This window comes from Globicephala melas, chromosome 11 (genome assembly GCF_963455315.2).
Source record: "Globicephala melas chromosome 11, mGloMel1.2, whole genome shotgun sequence".
Classification (NCBI taxonomy): domain Eukaryota; kingdom Metazoa; phylum Chordata; class Mammalia; order Artiodactyla; family Delphinidae; genus Globicephala; species Globicephala melas.
In genome coordinates, this window is record NC_083324.2 from 99,993,973 (window position 1) to 100,015,435 (window position 21,463).

Here is a 21,463-nt window from a genome sequence, read left to right on the forward strand (position 1 = left end):
CGTACCATTTACACCATCTACTTACAGTTTCTCAGCAAACCCAAAATGGTGTGGTTATTTATGGATACAAGAGCCATGTGTGAAGGAATGCTGGTGGCGCCTGGAACCGGGTGGAGAGGGAGGGTTCCGAGGAGGAAGACAGCTGTTGGGGAATGTCTTAAGGCTTCTTAGAAAGATCTAAGCAAACACGGCCAAATCTTAACATACATTTACCATCAGTGGTGGGCCTATAAGTACCTGTTACATTTCTGTATTTTGGGGGATGTTTGAAATAATCCACAATTTAAGATGTTAACGTGTCACTAAGTCAGAAGCGGCAGCTGTGGCGTGTCTGAGCTGTCAGCCTGGGGTCTCACCCGGGGGTTTCCCCACGAGCAGGTAGTCCTTACTCTCGAGAGCATCTGCATCACTGAGAGAGCCCCTGATACATGTGTCCCAAACCTGACCATGTCGCTCTTCTCCCAAAGTGACCGGTTTCCATCAGGTTAATTTGCAAAGCTCCAGGTAAGCCAACCTTGTGATGCACTATGTTATTTCATTGATAAATAACCAAATGATCGTAGTTAATAGAACTCCTCTGGGCAGTTATTTTATTTCTATTTTTATACATATATATAATTATATATCTATAAATTACATTTGTAATATAATTTCAGTTATGTTTTATATTTTATAATTTCATGTATAGAACTACACATTTATGTATAATTATTATAATTACAATTGTCCCCATTTTATAGATAAGTAAACTGATGCTGGGGAGTTACAGAGCTTGGTCAGGGTCTCACAAGTACCAGGGAGCAGAGGCGGATTTAGACCCAAGTCTGTCTTAGTCTGAAGCCTCTTCCTTGTGGGCAACTGCTCCGTAGGAAAGAAGTTCACAGGTCCACCCGGAGACCTCAAGTTTTCATCACTTTCTGTTTCTGATTCTGAGGATGTGTATCGGAGGGGAGATAAAAGAATTCTCAAAAAAGAGATGAAGAGATCAAAGGGGTGTATCTCAGTTTCAGGAGAGAACAGCGTTAACTGGTGTCTTTCTCAGCGGGCGGCACCCTTCGGTAAAGTGAGCCGTCAAGCCGTGCAGCTCCTGCGGTTCCTGCTGGGCCTCGGCGCTGTAGTCAGATTCGGAACACGGGCCCTCCTGACAACAGGAGTGCTCAGACTGCCCGTTCCTGCCTTGCACCTCCCTCCTCTCCCGACATGACCCCATTTTTGTTCCCCTAGCAGCTCAGGGCTTCTCCGAGCCAGTCCTCACACCCGCTGTGGTCAATGATTCTTCCTTCTGTCTCCTGAAGAACAATTGGTAAATGTGTAAATTTGCATAAATGTGCATATGTGTCCATAAAATAAAAGGAGATTTTATAGAAAAGAGATCACATATTTCTATCTGAACAGGATTACCTAGAGAGGTTGCAGGACTTCTTTCCCAAAAGATGCATAAGTTTGTCAGAGGGATTCCGTCTGGCTATTGGCAAGACCCTCCTAGATAATGGGCATCTGGCATAATGTGAGTGGTTGGAGCTCCTTGGGCGGGAGCTCAGGGCTCCCATCAGCATCCCACCAGCACAGAGTGATGGAGGAACTCCATCACTCACTGTTCCATTTGGCGGGTGGGGGGTGGGCATAGGCGGAAGGTAATTTGCATTCATCTCAAACCATTCGATTGTATTCTTCATTTCACGGGGATGCTCGAAGGACTGATGACCGTCTGGCAATTTAACCTTTGTAAAGCATCTTGTAATCTGTGAAGAAGAAACACCATACACACGGAAGATCACCGGCAGCCTGAAAATAATAAGCTTGTCTCTCTCTCCTTCAGAATCTGCCAATAAACTCCCTCTTTACACAAATCCTGCCATGCTGCTGTGAAAGAATTTCAAAGAAAAGCCATGGGAACCTCTCCCCCCGCTCCCCCTGCTATTCACCACCGGTCCCCAAACAAACGTGTCTTTATGCCTCAAGTGTTCAGATCTCGAGACCTCTGGGCAGAATCTGACCACATCTTTCCATTTGGACGCTGGCTCCTCTACCACTCAGCACACCCTTCGGTCAGACACGCCCTGTGCAGAAAGGGCAGACCTCTCCCGTCCTCCTCTGTGCACATGCTCAGCTCTGTCCTCAGGGCCCCCAGGCCCTCCCGGGGACAGGAGAATCCAGGCAATGCATGAGCTGGGGGCTGCAGGTGTGGGGGCTCAGCCTCTGTCTCTGAGTGGTTAGGAGCACACAGGGAAGGAACCAGTCCTGACAAACATCCAGGCACAGGACAGCTCCGCAGGAGTTACAACAGGGTCGCATTGGCACAGGCCAAAAGAATAGGCTGTAGGAATAGCCAAAACAACTCTGAAAGGGAAGAACCAAGTCAGAAGACCAGCTCTACCTGATTTCAAATCTTATTACGGGACTTCCCTGGTGGCACAGTAGTTAAGAATCCACCTGCCAATGCAGAGGACGTGGGTTTGAGCCCTGGTTCAGGAAGATCCCACATGCTGTGGAGCAACTAAGCCCCTGCTCCACAACTACTGAACCTGCGCTCTAGAGCCTGTGAGCCACAACTACTGAGCCCACGCACCTAAAGCCCGTGTTCCGCAACAACGGAAGCCACTGAAAGGAGAAGCCTGTGCACTGCAATGAAGAGTAGCCCCTGCTCGCCACAACTAGAGAAAGCCCACGCGCAGCAATGAAGACCTAATGCAGCCAAAAATAAATTAATTAAAAGAAAAAACTTATTATAAATCTACAATATATGATGCTGTATTTTTAGTGTAAAAGAGGAATCGATGACTAGAAGAGAAGAGCCCAGAAATAGACCCACGTAGATACAGTCAATTGATTTCTGATAACAGTACCAAGGCAATTCAAGGGGGAAAGAATAATCTAGAACAATTAGATGTCCACATGCAAAAGAATCAACCTGGACCCTTACCTGACACCACTACAAAAATTAAAGGAAGGGGCTTCCCTGGTGGCACAGTGGTTGAGAGTCCGCCTGCCGATGCAGGGGACGCAGGTTCGTGCCCCGGTCTGGGAGGATCCCACATGCCGCGGAGCGGCTGGGCCCGTGAACCATGGCCGCTGACCATGGCCGCATGGTCCGGAGCCTGTGCTCCGCAACGGGAGAGGCCACGGCAGTGAGAGGCCTGCGCACCGCAAAAAAATTAAAAAAAATAAAAATAATAAAAATTAAAGGAAATGGATCATATACCTAAGTGTAAGAGTTAAAACTATAAAATTTCTAGAAGAACACAGAAAAGAAAATCTTACTGACCTTAGTTTTGGCAAAGATTTCTTAAATACGAAACAAAAACACAAAGTACAAAAGAAACAATAAATTTGACTTCAGCAAAACGAAAATGTTTGCCCTTCAAAAGGGAAGGAATGGGAAATTTTAAAAGTAAGACGTAGATTATGAGAAAATATACAAAACATATATGCAACAAAGAACCTGTATGTGGATTATATAAAGAATTCTTACAACTCAACAATAAGAATTCATTTAAACGAATAAGAAAAATTGTACCCCAGAGATCTGAACACACACTTCACCAAAGATGATCTACTGACAGCAAATAAGCAAGTGACCAGGTGCTCACCATCGAAAGCCCTTAGGCAAATGCAGAGCAGCATTATCATAAGATACTCCTACGCTCCCGTTAGAATGAGTAACATTTAGAAGACTGACCACACCAGGTGCTGGCACCCCATGCGGTGCAGCTGGAGCCCTTATCCTGCAGTGTCGGTGAGGCTCTACGGTGGTACAGCCACTTTGGAAAACAGTTTTTTCTTGAATGGGTCATGCAAGCCAACCATTCAACTCCTAGGTATTTACCCAAGAGAAACAAAAGTATATATGCAGAAAATGTAAGTGCACAAATATGCATGAATATCACAGCAGCTTTATTTGTAGTAACAGCCAAAACTGAAAATAACCCAAGTGTGCGTTAACCCAAGGGTAAATGGTACATCTGCACAATGAATACTACTCACCAATAAAAAGGGATAAACTACTGACACATGCAAACACGTGGCCGAATTTTCAAAGTCATAATGCTGAGTGAAAGAAATCAGACGAAGAATTCACACTGTGTGACTCCATTTATGTAGAATTCAGCAAATGCAGACACCTCTACCGCGACAGAGAGCAAAGCATTGGCTGCCTGGGGAGGTGGGGTCCCCAGGGCACAAGGAAACCTTTGGGGTGATGAATATGTTCACTATCTTGATTGTGGTGACGGTGTCAAGGTGTTTACATATATCAAAAATCATCAAACTGTATACTTTATTTTATGTCAAAGTAATATAGTTTCCCCGTTGCGGAGCACAGGCTCCGGACGCGCAGGCTCAGCGGCCATGGCTCACGGGCCCAGCCGCTCCACGGCATGTGGGATCCTCCCGGACCGGGGCACGAACCCCTGTCCCCTGCATCGGCAGGCGGACTCTCAACCACTGCGCCACCAGGGAAGCCCAATAATATAGTTTTTTAACGCCGTCTTGACCCAGTTTTGAGGCCCTGGCTAGAAACTGGTCAGCTCCCCTTCTTAATTAGCAGCTAATTAAGTCCACACCCCTACCACCTCCCTCATCAAACTCTCACACTCCAGGCCACCATCCACCTGCTTTAATCACCCCAGGACCAGGGACCAGACAACCAGGACAACTGCTGTGCCCTAGAGTCCTCTGAAATTACTCAAACTGGCCAATTCTATGCCCGCTCACCCCGCCTTGCCTGTTCCTTCCCAATGAAACCACAATAGAGGCTCTTCCCACAGCTCACCCCTCCCTGGCCTCCTGATGGACCTGGCGCTTCCCCATGTGGCCCTGCCTGTGTGCACTGTCTCCAGAGAGCTGTGAGTATAACAAAACAGTAAAACTCTACCTGATTTCTTTCTCTTGATCTGCATGTGGTCTCCCCAGACCTCACTCAAGGCCATATGGTTAACAATCAATTATACTTCAATAAAGATGTTTTAAAACAATAAAGAGAATGTAAAGATATTTAGCTCCACTCCCATCATTGTACAGAAAAGAAAGAAGAGGAACGGGGAACCCCACCTTCCTCCCCGGGGGTGCGGTGGGGGAGGTGTGGCGGTTAGTCCCTGGCCTGCGCCCAGCTCATCTGCTGCACAAATATAAGAATTCTTAACTGGAAGTCCCTCAACTTCATTTCATAAGAGGAGGGGCGAGTGGGGCGAGGCAGGCATCTGGGGAGCAGAAAGCACACCTTTGCAGAGAAAATGACAAACAACCCAGGGCAAGAAGAAGAAACTGCAGTGGGAAGGGCCGGGCTGGCTGTGATCCAGACAGCAGCCTGAGAGCCCAGGGAGAGCCGCCAGGCCCTCTGACCAAGGAGCATTTTCCCTCCGGGGAGGCGTAGGCGGGCTCAGAAAATCACGGCCTCCGCAAGCAGAGAACCAAAGGCAGGGTTGTGAGGGAGGGAGGCTCGCCCACACGCCCAGCCCAGCAGCAGAGACACACGGTGCTCCGTGGGACCCCGCCCTCCCCCGCCCTCCCCCAGCAGCTCCTTCCCTTCCTCCCTGACCCAGCACCCTCACTTCGAGTCCATTCTTGGAGGCTCTTCACCTCGCCTGCACCTGCATGCCCACCCTCTGCTCTGCAGCAGCGCAGCTCCCAGCCTCGGGCGACTGCGGGGCACAGAGCCCTAGGGAAAATTCTGCCCACTCGCACCCCATCACCTTTAAGCTCCAGCTCAACCCAGAGGCCGAGCTCTGTCTGGGTAAACTTTCCCATCTCAACGCGTCCACTAGACCCGAGACAGGCCCTGGAGGGGTCCCCCGCATTCCCCCAAAGATCAGTTCTCCAGAAAGTAATTCACGAAATGACCAAAGTCACTAGAGGGCTGATTCATCCAAAGCCAGTTTGCAGAGTTGTTGCTTGAGACTCACGAATTATGGTCAGGGGCCCAGCAGTCGGCCAGGGAGTCATCGGGGGTGAGTGGGCACACAGCCCATTTTCCAGGCTCCCCGTCTACGTTCTAGCCTGAGGAGACCCTGCAGTAACCCTCTCAGCCCACTGTTCTTGGCAGACACACAGCGGGGAGGTGAAGCTGGTGTGGAGCCGGATGGAAGGCTTATCAGCCGAAACCAGGGAGCTGCCTAGCCGCCTCCAGCCTGTCGTGGTCCCCTTCACTGGAGGTCTCACCCCTACGTGGCTGCCACCCTCTAGCTTCTACTACATTACAGAGTCTCAATAAATACACAGGCAGGAGAACAGCCTGTATATAATTTAAATAATAATTCTGAAAGATGCCTTTACTTGCACTGGAATGTAATCCATAGATTTTCTCACGGTCTGCTTGGAACACTGCGCCTTTCCCTCGGAACTAGGAGCCTTCACTTCCAGGCTTGACAGGGATAGAGCTGGGGACCTCCTGCCATCCGAGCTGCACCGAGGCCGGTTCACCTGACTCAGATCCAGGTGTCAGTCCCTGGCTGAGCACCAGCTCCCACTCCTTGTACCCCCTGTACCCGGTCCCCCCAGGCTTCTGCTGAGACCTTAGAACCTGCCTTACCGACTTCTTTCAAGGTGAGGCATTCAGCATTCAGCATTTCTCCCGACTTCTTCCAATTTAACCCAGCACCGTGTTTTGTTAAGTCGAGGGTGGATTCCGCCTGAGAATCGCCTGGGCTGTTTCACTTCCCTCCTGACCCCTCCGGCTACTGCCTCCCAGCCACATCCCCACTCAGCGCCCTGGAGGCTGCTACCCCAAACAGGACCTCACAGCTTTCCCTGGCCCTGAGGCAGGAGTAGATGGGCCCCAGGCTGAGCAGCTGGGGTCTGTCCCCTGTGGACTCCAAGATGAAGATAACAGGAGGGAGGAGAGGAGCCCTGCCCAGATAAGAGACCACACATTCCTCATTCCCGAACTCACGGAGACCTTCCCGACTACACATGCACAGAAAGGCTCCTGAGGGTCAAAAGGGAGGGGGCACCACCCCATAGCAGGTGACGTCAACCTAGCCATAGGCTTCTTCGCTGGAATCCATCTTGGCTAAGAGATGCGCACGCACACAGGTGAGGACCCCGAGATAAACCAAATACGGACTCAGAACCAGGCAAAGCAAGATGAATGGCCAGGGGAAACGCGGAAGAAATGCCCCATATGTGATTCAAACTGCCATGAGGGCGTGACTCTCTCTGAGCCCGCCTGTGTGTGTCTATTCACAAGCACTCTTTTCCCTCCTAATAAACACTTTACTTGTTTCACTACTTTCTGTCTCTTTGTGGAAATTCATTTCCACAAAGCCGACGGGCCAGGGCCTTGTCGCTGGCCACTGTCCCTGGTGGTCTAGTGGCTAGGATCCAGCGCTCTCACTGCCGCAGCCCGGCTTCAATCTCTGGCCAGGGAACCGACATCCTGCTTCAACCCGCTGCAGGCCGAGGCCACCCAAGATCAGCCCCCCAGCTCCTTACACCTCAGAGAAGGGAGAGCTGACTCTATATTTAAAATTTGCTTCACCAAAATATCTTGTCTAATCTCTCCTCCAAATTTCTTTTGGCAGGAGGAGGAAGAAGGTGGCAATGGCCCAGCGTCAGGTAAGCGTCCAGCGCCGTGAAGGGGGCAGAGGGAAGGCTGCAGGGGTCAAGGTCTGTTATTCCTCACTTTGCCCATTAAAGTCCTTTCCAGAAAACTTCTCCAGGAGGGGAGAAAACTCCTTCATGTTTTTGGACAAGTAGAGCTTAGGAAGGGACAAGAGAATCCGCGTGGCAAATTTGACCCTTGAAAGCCTGTTCAGCTCTGCACTTTGAGATGAAAGTGTCTCAAAAGACCTGCTGTTTTCCTGACCTATTTTGTGCCACTAAGAGGCTTGTGGGGGGAGAGCAAAGTGCAAGGACAGAGTTGACATTGGCATTGAAACTAGACTGAACTTTGTTCCCACCATGAGGACTGGAGTCAAGGCTCTTGTTGAACTTCTACGTCAGCACCTGGGACCCAGGGCTGAGCCCCAACTGTGGGTGCAGATGCTCACCCAGGGCTGCCTGGAAAATCTCAGAACAAGGATGGATATAAGACTCATTTCCCCCACACCACATCAGCTTTGGGCAGTCAAGGACTTAGATGACAGCTCACTAGGGTTTTGGCCCCAGTAGCTACCCAGACCCCCAGTTATCTTCCTACCCTCTCCTCATGAAGCCCAGATGTTTCTCCTTTCAGCTACTTTTGCTAAAAACTATCTTTGCTTTTCACTCTTCAGAGGCTCCATCATCATCCCCCGTGGCCTGCTGGGCCGCAGCTGTTCCGAAGGTCCGGGAAGGGTTATGTAAGTGATTTCACGTCTTTCAGCCACTGAGTGTCTGGAGGGCCCCTGAGCAGCTCCCACACAGGTAGCGCCCCCTCGTGGCTCGTGGGTCCCTTTAAGTTTTCAGTGTGGACATAAAAAGTCAAAGCTGAAAAGATAACTCAGAGTGCGGTCATACTAGTGAATGACCAGGCACGTCATCCAAGGCTCTGCCACAGAGAAGCAGCTTGGGGTCCAGGACGGAGTTAGGCGCAGACAGCTGTAATCTGGGTGAGGGCTGCGATCCTCTGACGCCAAGGGTGGTCTGAGATCGAGGGCACAGGGCTCAAGACGAGGCAAGGGCGGGAGACGGGGTTCGTACTGGGTGGCCAGGTCTCAGAACTGAGCGCGTGGCAGCCCCCCTTGATGGTCTTTAAGTAATGCAGCCCGCATGCCCCTACGGCCTCCAACACGGCTCCAACGAATCTGATTCATAAACCCGTCTGCACCGTTGGCATGACAACCCCACCATGCCCGTGAAACCATTCCTCCGTAAGGCAGGCTGGTTTCCTCAGTACAGCCCTTGTCTGCCCGCTCCCACGGACTCACGAGTGACGGTCCCAGGGGTGAGGACACTGCGTTTGTCAGAACTCTTTCGATTGTGGATGACAGAAACCCAACTGAGACTAGCTTAAGCTATTTCTTAGGAACTTATTTATTATAAATTACTTATTAGATAATTAAGAATTTATTGGAAGGTACTAGAATGCCTCATGCGAGCCAAGGAAGGGTCAACGAGCAAGCCGTAAGAAAAACGGGGATGACAAGTCGGCGTCTGGATGTGCCAGGACCCTCCACCCCTGTCTGTGTCTCCCTGCAGTAGCCCCCATGCTCCCTCTCGGCTACAGAGCTTTCCCCACGTGGGATGACTCCTGAGTACCCCCTTCAGAAGGAGCCTCTATGTCCCAGGGACAATTCAAATATTCCAGATGGGGGAGGGCTCTCGGCGTGCCCACCTTGACTTGTGGTCAAGGGGACAGGGGCTCCCCTTAGCCCACCTACAGTACCACGTGCCTGTGTGGGGTACAGGGGAGAGCACCCCAGGAACATGGCAGCGCCCTGGAGAACCAGAGTTCCCAGAGGAAGGGAAGGGGTTGGCGTCCCCAACACAGATTCCCAGCCCTAGTCCACAAAGCTCTTCCCCTGGATAACTCCCATCGTCCCTCGAGGCTCACCTCAAGGAAACTTGCTCTGACCACCTCCCTGTCTGGATTAAGTGCCTGCCCGTGTGCTCCCAGCACCAGCACACACCTTTATCTCTAGTCTGCATTTCTGGTCAATTGCCTGACCCCTCCCCAGACTGCGATCTCCTGCAAATACAACTGTGGCCACATCTTTGCACTTCTAATACCTAACCCAGGGCCTGGCACGTGATATGCTTTCCATAAAAAAATGTGTTGAATAACGTATCAACAAAAACACTGACAAACAAGGGCTAATCCAGTGGCGACAGGAGAGAGGCTACAGACACGTCAGGAGGTGCTAAGGCAGCATCGCATGCCAGCTCAGAGCCGCCGAGGGGAGGCACCTAGTCATCAAGGAAAGGCTGAAGTTTGTTCAGTTTATGTTGTTTAAAACAGAGGATTTATATATATTTTTAAGATTTTCATTAAAAATGGTGAAACTGGCACAACACTGTAAATCAACTATACCCCAACAAAAATTTTAACAAGTAAATAAATAATGTGAGAGAGGGACTTCCCTGGTGGTCAGTGGTTAAGCATCCGCCTGCCAATGCAGGGGACATGGGTTCGATCCCTGGCCGGGGAAGATCCCACATGCCGCGGGGCAACTAAGGCCGTGAGCCACAACTACTGAGCCACATGCCCACAACGAAAGATCCCGCAGGCCGCTACTAAGATCTGATGCAGCCAAATAAATAAATGTTTAAAAATAAAAAAATAAAGTCCCCTACTATTAAAACAAAAAAATAATAAAAATAATGTGAGAGAGATTTGAAGATTCATCCTCCAACAAAACACATACACACACACGTCATTATATCTTAAGCTCAAAAAAGACATATAACCCAAATTAATGCGTGTGTATAAAATTATATTATTGTGGGAAGTTATTAAAGCTGTTATCAAATTTAAAAATGGTGAAAAAGTAAGCATCTATTTCCTTGATTTGTGTGAAACTGTGCTTTCCAGATTACTTTCTCTGTTTGTTTATTTATTTATTTATTTATTTATTTATTTATTTATTTTGCTGTACGCAGGCCTCTCACTGTTATGGCCCCTCCCGCTGCGGAGCACAGGCTCCGGGCGCGCAGGCTCAGCGGCCATGGCTCACGGGCCCAGCTGCTCCGCGCCATGTGGGATCTTCCCAGACCAGGGCACGAACCCGCGTCCCCTGCATCGGCAGGCGGACTCTCAACCACTGCGCCACCAGGGAAGCCCTTTACATCTTTATTGGAGTATAATTGCTTTACAATGGTGTGTTAGTTCCTGCTTTATAACAAAGTGAATCAGCTATACGTAAGCATATAACCACCCTTTTTCAGATTCTTTTCCCATATAGGCCATTACAGAGCGCAGAGACAATTGTAAATGGACCCCTGAAGTCATTTTTCCAGGGACCCCAAAACTGCATATTTTCAACACTCTGAAGGTCTTCAATGTTCACACTGTAAAGACATGAAATTATCCCCCCCAAATTCTTCCTCCATAATTCATTTTAGTTTGTTTTAATAAGTGTATTTATATTCACACATGTGTATATGTCACATTGCTAAACACCCAGTAACTGAAGAGAGTTTGCAAACTAGCTGCATACACAGCAAACTGGTGAAAACATAACCTAACAGAAAGCCAGGCTGTTCCATGAAGCCAGTCATCTCAAGACTGCCGTGTGCCCTGACCCAGAGCAGCCTGGAAGCACATCCTGCAGGAAGTCGGGAAACTCCTGCGGGTCCCCGCCTCCTTCCCCTTGCTCTTCTCCAGTCCCGGACCCAGAGGATAACTTCTCGTGTCTTCATATTCATAGACACATGCATCCCTGCAGTCCCGCTTTCAAGAAACGATGGCAGAAACTCGCCCTGGGAGATGTACTGTGACAATGTCTCTTACACCGTACAGTGCTGGGGAGAGTAAAGGCACAGGTGAAGGCAGAGCCCTCCTAGCCACCCTGACCCAGAGGGCTTCGTGCTCCGGGTCGACAGCCAGCGGGCTCTCTACTGGGAGGCCCACCGTGTCCAACCAGCGACCACTGAACGCATCTTCTGAGTGATTCCTGGTGCCAGCTGGGATGGTTAATCCTATGTGTCCAGGTGGCTGGGCCACAGCGCCCAGACAGGTGGTCAGACATTATTCTGGACGCTTCTGTGTAGGAGTGTTTTGGATGAGATTAACATTTAAAGCAGTAGGCTTTGAGTAATGCAGATTGCCCTCCATAATGAGGGTGGGCCTCGTCTGATCACTCGAAGGCCTGTATAACCTAGACTAACCTCCCCAGAACAAGAAGGAGTTCTGCCCGCAGACAGCTCTGGATCAGACTGACACACTTCTCGAGGCCCTCCAGCTTCTGGCCACCCTGCAGATATCGGGCTTACCAAGCCTCTACGGTCAGGTGAGCCAATTCCTTAAACTCTCTCTCTCTGTATATGTGCACGTCCTGTCGGTTCTGATTCTCCAGAGGACCCTGACACGCTTGTCTCGTCTCCAGCGGTGTCCCTTTCTGAAGCAGAAGGGAGAGGGGAAGGAGCCGGGCAGCCGTAGCCGCACCACTCCCCAGGCTCTCTGTGCCCCTTCTCTCCCCTCAGTGCCCACCTCCGCCCACCTCTGAGAGGCAGGGGCTTCCAACCGTGTTGCATTTCGCCCGAGAGCATGGCAGGGAGAGACCGTACTAAAAAGTTCCAACCCAGCCTGGACCACCTAGGAGGGACCCACGCATGTGTCGGCCTCTTTCCCCTTCCACGTTCATCAGCACTTAGCACCGACTGCAACCCAGCTGGTGCTGGAACAATGGACAGGGATTAATAAGGCACAGCCACCTCCCCTAGGGAGCCAGAAGTTCATGTCCCTTTTCTTTTATTTTTCCTCATAACTGGAAACATCACCCAGACATCAGAATCACAACTATTTTTAAAATCCTTTCAGACACCACTTAAAGAGAAAGCTATAGAAGGAAAGGCTATAGACCACCAACTGGGGACCGAATTTGACAGCCCCTAGCCTTCAGGTGACTATACCCAGGGGTATAAAGGAATTTATGTGCTGAAGAGCCAGAGACATGTTTTTTCGATAAATGCAGCAGCTTGTTTAGAGACTGTTTCGTAAAAGTCATTTTCTGTCTACTCTCTGAAATGCTGATCAAAACTTTTAGGTTCTTGAAAGTGATGATGAATCCCTTACAGTGCAGATTTTTTTAAAACATGCACAAGAATTTTGGGAGTTTAAAAATGATCTTTAATTTTAGTCAAGATAGAGCATTAGGAAGGAATTACAAGCTTCCTTTTGGAAAGATCAATGTGCTTTAAAACTTTTTGTTCCCAAAAGACCCTGTAGCACTTTGCAGTGCTGTCGCCAGTATGTGGCAGCAGAGGGACTACTGTGACTTCTGCCCCACCCCTGGCTTTGGAAGCAAATCACTGACCTTTCTTTGGTCTAGGTGACTGTGCTGCGTTTGCTCTTGGCATCAAATATGTCAAACCACCATGGCATCTACTGATATCAAAAATAAGTCCAGGGCTTCCCTGGTGGCGCAGCGGTTGAGAGTCCGCCTGCCGATGCAGGGGACGCGGGTTCGTGCCCCGGTCCGGGAAGATCCCACGTGCCGCGGAGCGGCTGGGCCCGTGAGCCATGGCCGCTGAGCCTGCGCGTCCGGAGCCTGTGCTCCGCAACGGGAGAGGCCACAGCAGTGAGAGGCCCACGTACAGCAAAAAAGAAAAAAAGTAAGTACACCACTTGTATAATTTATTAAAATTGAAGTGTACATAACCTCTAACCCACTTCTAGAAATATTTACGATAGGAATAAAAACAGGAATATGTAATAATAATAAAAAAAATAAGCACAACACAGCGTGGAACTGATTTGAATACATCATTCTCAAGTAAACACTAGGCTAGGAGTCTCAGTGGCGGGAGGAGAGGGGAATTCGTGAGATCCCGAATGTGCCCTGGCCACTTGTGTGGCGTTTCCTTGGCATCCCCAAAGGCAGCGATGCGCCAGCTTCAGAGCGGTTTGTTTCTGAATGTGCGTTTTCATGGCTCCGCTGTCCCGGGCACCCCTAGGCCTGGATTCCAGCTCAGAGCATTCACTTCTCTCTTCTCGGACTGCTTTTGTGCCAGCCAAGTATTTGTCCCCAACTTCCTGACCTGTGTCCCAAGAAGCCTAAGAGAACAGTGACACAGTGTTCTGTTCCCCGTGCCTGGAGGTGGCGGGGTAACCCCCGTTAGGGATGCTGTAGAGACGACTGTCGCTTGGAGCTGGATGGACATTGGATCAGAAGACACTGAAGCCCCTTCTGGGTCTGGGATCCCATTTCTCATACAAACGCTCGGCATTTTCCACACGCCTCGCAGTCAGCACTCCTTGGGAACAGACCCCTTAGGGGAGGCTCAGTCCAGGCGGCAGCTACAGTTTGTACCGCTCTCTCGGTATCCTCACTGTTTCAGGGGGGTCCCTTTCTCTAGTCTCCACCCTGCACCCACCCTTCCTCCAGGGCCTCGATCACCACCTGATTTTCTATTTACTCCTGAGCTGATTTCATCAACGTCTGCCTTCTTCCCTTTCCCGAAAGCTACAAAGGGCTGCGCTCGGCAGGACAACTCCAGGACTTTGCATACAATAGGAGCTCAACAGCTGAATGAATGGCCGTGTGAATGTCCATCTCGGCCCCATCTCTCTTCCACCTTGAAGCTGTGTGCTGTGCAGGCCAGAGTGTCCTGCTGCCTGGTTCTTGGTGCCCTGAGCTGGCCCCGCTGTCTGCGGCTCTTCTCGGCCCTTACAGGAGAGCTTGGGAGCGCTGGAGCACCACAGCACCTGTTCTTTCTGCAAATGTCCTTCCAGCAAATTCACGCTTCTGACCTGCAAAAACCAGCTCCCTTGGACCTGTTCCATTGCATTTTGACTGCAGTGCCCCGGGCTGCCACCCGCGTTCAGAAGGCCCTTCATGTCGCAACAGACACACAGTCCTCTCCATCTCTGACCTAACTCCACCACGACACTGTCACTCTGCCAGCTTCCAAATTCCTGCAACGAGTGACTTTGCCCAGGGGACCCTTTGTGGCCTCAGAGGGCAGCAGGCCAGAGGGCACGTTCCAGGGACACCGGACAGCGCAGAGGGGAGGCGCCAGCCCAGGGTCAGGTCCAATCTGACGTGACCTTCCCTCAGTTCTTCCTTCACTTGTTGGCTTTGGTTTCCTCTTCAGCAGAAAGAGGAGGTTTGGACGCATAGAGCCTCTACTGGGACACGGGCCCTGAGAGCAGCCCCATCCCAGCTGGAGACCTAACGTATCTCAGTCTCCAAAGGAAACAGAAAATAATAGGAGTGTTCACCTAGATTCTTAAACTTCGCCTTAGAATGCCACGGCTGAGTCTCTCATGGACCTACACTGACCAGGGCCCAGGTGAATTACTTCTCGAATGATAATAATGGAGGAAGCTTGTCAGTTTCTTAGTTCACAACGCAGTGTTGAGTTCTCTCCAACAGTTCTCTATGTCCTGTGAACAACAGGGGATTTTTTCTGGGGCCCCATCTGGGTAGCAGAAGCTACAGAGGAACCACCTTGCTCTTCTCTCTCTCATTGGCACACTCAGCCAACCGTCATGAGGGAGAAGAAGTTCACTTCTCCGATGGAAACAGCTCCCCCAAGGGGCCAATGTTTATGCTGGTGGTGGAAGTTGAAAAAAAAGGGATCTAGTGATTTCAGACGCAGGTGGCAGCACGCGGCAGCTTGCAGTAGCTGGAAGCAAAATCTTAGCTCCCTGACCAGGAATCGAACCCAGGTCACCTGGATGGAAACCAGGATCTCAGCCGCTAGAGCACGGGGCCAGCAGTCAGAATCTGAGTCCCCAGTCCTTTGCCTATCTTGCAAGGAAGACTCTGACAAGGTGACGGAAGGTATAGAAGAAAGTAAAGTGTTTATTAGAAAAGCAAATACATGCAGAGAGACGCACGGACAAGCTCAGTGAGAGCATCGCGAGAGTCGTGCCTCTGGGGGGTTTAAATCCTTTTAAAGGGGGCAGTCTTCCAGGTCTTTGCCTTCTCCTTGGCCAGTCATATTGTTTTGACCCCATGGCTAATTTGTCTCTGGACCCTCCCCTGGGTGTGCACGCACCCCTCAATCAAGATGGGTTTCATTGCAAAGGCCTCTGGGGGGGGAGACAGCAGACTTACTGTGGTCTGGCATCCCTGCCTTTTTGACCCCCAAGGAGCCTTTCTGCACATGTGCAATGTCTCCCTCGCCCCAAGGATGGGAAAGGTACAACCTCTTGATCTTTCAACAGGGTTTAGCCCCTCTCTGTCCCTGCTGTGAAAGTGCCCAGTGTCTGGTTATCTACCCTATTCCTGTTGCTGTTTTTCATATCAAAGTGCAGATTTCGAAATATAGACAGGAGTCCAGTCATAAACCCTGGAGCCCGTTTGTCTCTTGCCTCAGGAAATGTGAACGGGGGGCTGGTAACGAATGTCTGACCTGGAGCCCACCTTCCTCCTCCCCCCAGGAGGTGTGAACAGGAGGCCAGTTGGCCTGGAGCCCATCTATCTCCTGCCTCAGTAGGTGTGAGGAAATAACGGTTCTTCCAGAAGGTGGAGGTTTTAGCTCATCACAGCACGGCTGTGGCTCTGGGGTCTCTGATGGGAATGGATTCACTAAAGTTCTTCTCAGAGATGTGGCAGCGTGGCCCAGGACACCGTCACAGTGACCAACGCTGCTCATGGAGAGAAGAGAGAAGGGAGGAGAAGAACTCCAGTGGTTTCATCTGGAGTTGTATTTCACTGTATTCTATAGGAGAAATCAAAGTGTATCACAGAGGTCAACAGCCTCTCCTGTGAAGGACCAGATGGCAGGTATTTTAGGCTTTGTGGCCATTCGGTCTATAATGGGCTGAATCGTGCCCCCAACCAAATTCATGTGTGGAAGCCTCAACCCTATACCTTAGAGTGTGACTATTTGGAGATGGGGGTCTTTACAGAAGTAATTAAGGTAAAGTGAGGCCATTAGGCAGGGGCCTAATCCAATACAGCTGATGCCCTCACATGAAGAGAGACACACACAGACTAAGGGGCAATCGTGTGAGGACACGAAGAAGACGGCCGTCTACAAGCCAAGGAGAGAGGCCTCAGAAGAAACCAGCCCTGCTGCCACCTGGACTGCAGACTTCAGGCTTCAGAACTGTAAGAAGATAGCTCTATAGCTAAGCCCCCCAGTCTGTATTGCTTGTTATGGCAGCCCCAGCAGATTGATGCACGGTCTCTGTTGCAACTACTCCACTCTGCCTTTGTACAGAGAAAACCACCACAGACACTAGGTAAACAAATGGATGGGACCGCTCCAGTAAACCTTTATTTACAAAAGGGGGTGGGAGGGACTTCCCCGGTGGTCCAGTGGTAAAGAATCCACCTTCCAATGATGCAGGGGATGCGGGTTCAATCCCTGGCCGGGGAACTAAGATCTCACGTGCCTTGGGGCAACTAAACCCGCGCGCCTCAACTGCTGAGCCCACGCATCTCAACGAGAGAGCCGTGCGCCGCAAAGTACAGAGCCCACGTGCTCTGGAGCCCATGCAACACAACTAGGGAGAAGCCCGCATGCCACAACTAAGACCCCATGCAGCCAAAAATATAAATAAAATAGAATAAAATAAAAAAGGAGTGGGAGCCAGCTCTGACCCAGGCCCCGCAGTCTGCCGACCCCTGACAGAGCTTCATCCACAGTGCCCTTCTCAACGCCATTAGTTGGGCAGCACGTAAAATTCTAGGTGAGAACTACAGGCCCAGTGAGTGGACATAGACAAAAGTCAGAACAAGTTCAAGGCTTTAGGTATCACCACACCTGACACCTCATTTTATGTTTTATCCAATTTGCTTCTGAGAAAAACAGGGATTTTTCTCCTAATTGCCCTGTGGGAGATACTGCGTGGTTTCCAAGGAAAATAACAATTCTAAATTGTATATTATTTAATTAGTAATGTGCACTGTTTGTATGTAGAAAAAGTAGACCTAGTATCACAGCTGGCCACTGCAAAAACCCTGCCTTTGGTATCTGTGCTGTGGAGCCTTTTGTAGGCAAGTTGCCTTGTGACAAGGCATTTCGGTAACCAGGCCCCTTGCGTAGAATTCAAGGTCACTCACTCAGCAATCTTTGTATAATAGGACGACTGGGCAAATGCTCTCCTAGAGAAATACTCTAACATCTTTTCCTCCTTTATACTGAGGTCCTAATAAGTACATAGCACAAGGAGAGTATGAAAGAAACACAAAGCAACTCATTGCCCAGATGAAACAGTCTGTGAATAACTGAAAACAGTACGCTGTGTTCTATATCCTAGTGCCTCGCAGCCTTGTAGATACAACGAGAATTCAGGGACTGGGGAGCACGTCAGAGAAGTTATCAGGGTGATGCTTTAGTGGGTGAAAGACACCCACTAAAGCATAACAACAGAAGGAGGAAGGCGTTTAGATGGAAGAACAACGTGAATACAAGGGTGAAGGCTTACATGGCTGGTAGGGGTAGGAAACAGGATGGATGGAGAAGCCGTATCCAGAAATACATGGAAGCTTGAAGGATGGTTCTCAACTGCAAGTGGGAGGAGAGGGAGTAAGCAAAGTGAGCTGGGAAGTTTCTAAAATACAGATGCTGCCTTTGCCAACCAGAGCAAAGCATGAAAGACGGGAAGGAGTTGCCAGACCTTCCCAGTGACCCTGATGCCCCCACCTCGTTCTGATGGGCAAGAGGCCAGTGATTTCCAAAGCATGGCTCCTGCATCGGCATCACCTGGTAACTTACTGGAAATACAAACGGGTGTGTGCCACCCCTGACTTACCGAGACAGAATCTCAAAAATCTGTGTTTTCGCAAGGCCTCCAGGTGAGTCTGCTGCGTGGTAAACTCAGAACGCTGGGCAAGGGGCCCATGCTGTTCCACCCTGGCCACCAGGTACAGTCACCTGGGGAGCTTTCAAAGATTTGATGTCATTGTTTGGGGGTGGGGTCCCAGCATACATTTGTTAAAAGTTCCCTGGGTGATGTGCATACAGTACTGAGAACCCCTGAGCAAGACAGTTGAGCCAAAGCTGCAATGTGGGAAATATCGAGGCAAATATAATGTCCCCACTTGGGTTAAAAATAGGGACCAATACTCAAACAAATACTGGTATGTTAATGTACATAGCGGCACTATTCACGGTGGCCAAAAGGTGGAAATAACTCAGATGTCCATCAGCAGGTGAATGGACAAGCAAATTGTGGTCTATCCATACAATGGAATATTATTCAGCCATAAAAAGGAATGAAGTTCTGATGCGTGTCACAACATGGATGAACCTTGAAAACATTATTCTTGGTGAAAGAAGCCGGTCGTAAGAAGCATACTGTATGCTTCCACTTGTATGAAGTTTCCAGAATAAGTAAATCCACAGAGACCACATGCAGACTGGTGTTTGCTTAATGGGGTTTTCTTTCAGGGTGATGAAAACGTCCTGGAACCAGCTGGTGGTGACGGTGGCCTGACATTGTGAGTGCACGAAATGCCACAGAACTCTACACTTCAAAACGGTTTATGTTGTGTTTTGTCAATTTCACTTCAATAAAAAAAAATAGGATTAAATAATACATATAAACCCTTCTTAAGAAATATACACAAGGAAAAGGGACAGGGCACAGTTTGCCTGCCAGCACTGCAGTGTGGTCCTGGGCTGTTGGTTTTCCCCACATTCTCCCAGCCCCACTCTCCCCGCACCAAGCAGAGAGCCTGGCTTTGTCTCTCACTTCCAGCTGCAGTTTGATCAGACAGGTGGAATGCATCCGCTCTTTGCTGTTGTTCTATTTGCCCATGTTTCTATGTGTTTCTAATTTGAGGGCCTACTGTCTTAGTCTGCTCAGTCTGCTGTAGCCAAAATACCATCGACTGGGGGCTATGTTGTCACATAGCTAGCCTTTTTCTCCCAGTTCTGGTGGCTGGGAAGTCCAGTCAAGGTCTGGCAGATTCAGTGTCTGCTGAGGGCCTGCTTCCTGGTTCACAGATGACCATCTTCTCGCTGTGTCCCCACAGGGCAGAAGGCAGAGAGAGAGCTCCTTGGAATCCCTTTCTAAGGGCACAAATTCCATTCATGAAGGCCCCACCCTCATGACCTAACCATCTCCCAAAGGCCCCACCTCCTAACACCGTCACATCGGAAGGGACAGAAACATTCAGTCTATAGCCCAACCGAGAGGTTAGGGGCTATTGACATGTTTTTTTTTTTAATTCCTTCATGGCTCAGATTACACATTTTCACAGAAATATGAAATGTAATTACTATAGGGTTAATCAAGACTAATGGGATGGTCTAAATATTCATCTTTTCAAAGTGTCAGATGTTATAATTCTGGAACTCAGAATTATTATGACAGAGGGTCCCACCAATATGAGGAGGTTCGTACCAAAGAAGATGACATGAAAAAGCCAAGAGAAAAGGTGACTTTGAGGAAGTTACACGTGGGCAACATGTAACTTGGCACCATCTCTCTGGAGCACGACTTGACAACACAAGGCTGCTTTTAGGTGCTGCACACCCCACGAGCCAGTCTTCTGTATCTAAAAATATATCATAAGGAAATAAGCATGCAGGTCACAGTGTGTGGCTACAAGATAGTCTCGTAGATGTGTTTAGAAAAAGGAAAACTCAAACTTGACCCAAATGTCAAACCATAGGCTGCCCGTTAAATAACTGATTCCACATCAATACAATGAAAATCATTCAGCAGTCACAAACAACAGACACTTCTTAAATGAATTATAGTTCAGCCATTCATTAAAAATTATTTGTGGGAAGAATAAGAAGACTTCTACTTCCAGGCAAAATGGGCCAAGGGAGACCAGATTTACCCTCTCACCAGAGATGACTGGAAAAAGGGCCAAAATACATGAAACAGAGGTTTTCAGACACTGGATAACAGGTAGCACAGGACAGTCACCCCAGAGAGAAGGGAAACAAATAAAATGATGTCTACAATGACCTCCAGCTTCCTGCCTTGAGAAATTTTCCAGACCCTGGTACAGAAAGGGAGACCCAGTCAGAGCCCAGGGTCTCGCTGAGCTGAGGAGACATTAGAACTGGGAGTCCAAGGAGGCCAAGGCAGCTAAAGTTCACAGGACTGAGCATCAGCGAGCAGAGCCGAACAACGAGACAGGTGCAGAAATTCCTACCTGCCTCTTAAAAGGATACCTATGATTCCACTGGGCCCACCAGATAAACCAGGATAACCTCCCATTTCAAGATCCCTAACTCAGTCCCACCTGTAAAATCCCTTTTGCTGTGTAAGGTAACAAACTTACAGCCTCCAGGGATTAGGCCGTGGCCATCTTTGGAGGGGCTGATATTCCGCCTACCCCGGTGATATAAATAAATGATGGCTCAAATTTTAAAATGGGAGGGAAGAGGCCAATATTCCTTGCAGAATATTCCAAATCACTTAAGCAACTACTCCCTGTCCACAACATGAAGCTTCACCTCCTACATCCTCAAGCACGGGCTGGACTCAGTTCCGGCCTCCAAAGAACAGAGTATGAAAAGGAGGAAGTAGTAATTGTACCGCAGAGACTTTGCAAACGCCGCCTCCACCAAGTGATCGGGGTTACTATCACAGTGAGAAGCTGTGTTGGCAGAAAGCACCCTGACACGATGCGAGAAGAAGGCCACTTCACCTCTGTGAGATCCTCCCCAGAGACCTATGGCTCCAGTCCAGTCATAAACAAAACATCAGACAACTCCAAATTGAGGAACATTCTGTGAAATGCCTGACTGGTGCTCCTCAATGCTGGAAAGGTCATGAAAAACAAAGGAAGGCTGAGAAACTGTCGCCAACCCGAGGAGACTCAGGACATGATCAAATGCCACGTGGTGCCCTGGATGGGACCCTGGAAAAGGAAAGGGATATTAGTGGGAAAACAAGTGACATCTGGATAAAGTCTAGAGTTTAGTTAATAGTAATGTATCAATATTGGTTTCTTGACACATATAC

The 21,463-nt window shown here is 49.4% G+C and overlaps 1 long non-coding RNA gene across 6 annotated transcripts in view; it reads right to left on the reverse strand.

The window, feature by feature from the left end:
• Positions 1-733: 733 nt before the first annotated feature.
• LOC115866200 (uncharacterized) overlaps positions 734-21,463 on the reverse strand; it is a 34,101-nt gene continuing 13,371 nt past the window's right edge. For 5 of the 6 annotated variants that reach the window (XR_009565905.1, XR_009565908.1, XR_009565906.1 and 2 more), the window contains one exon: positions 15,448-21,359. This is a non-coding gene — a long non-coding RNA (uncharacterized lncRNA). Of the gene's footprint in view, positions 1,743-15,447; positions 21,360-21,463 lie in introns of those variants that run through there. The other variant, XR_009565907.1, reaches the window with a different exon arrangement.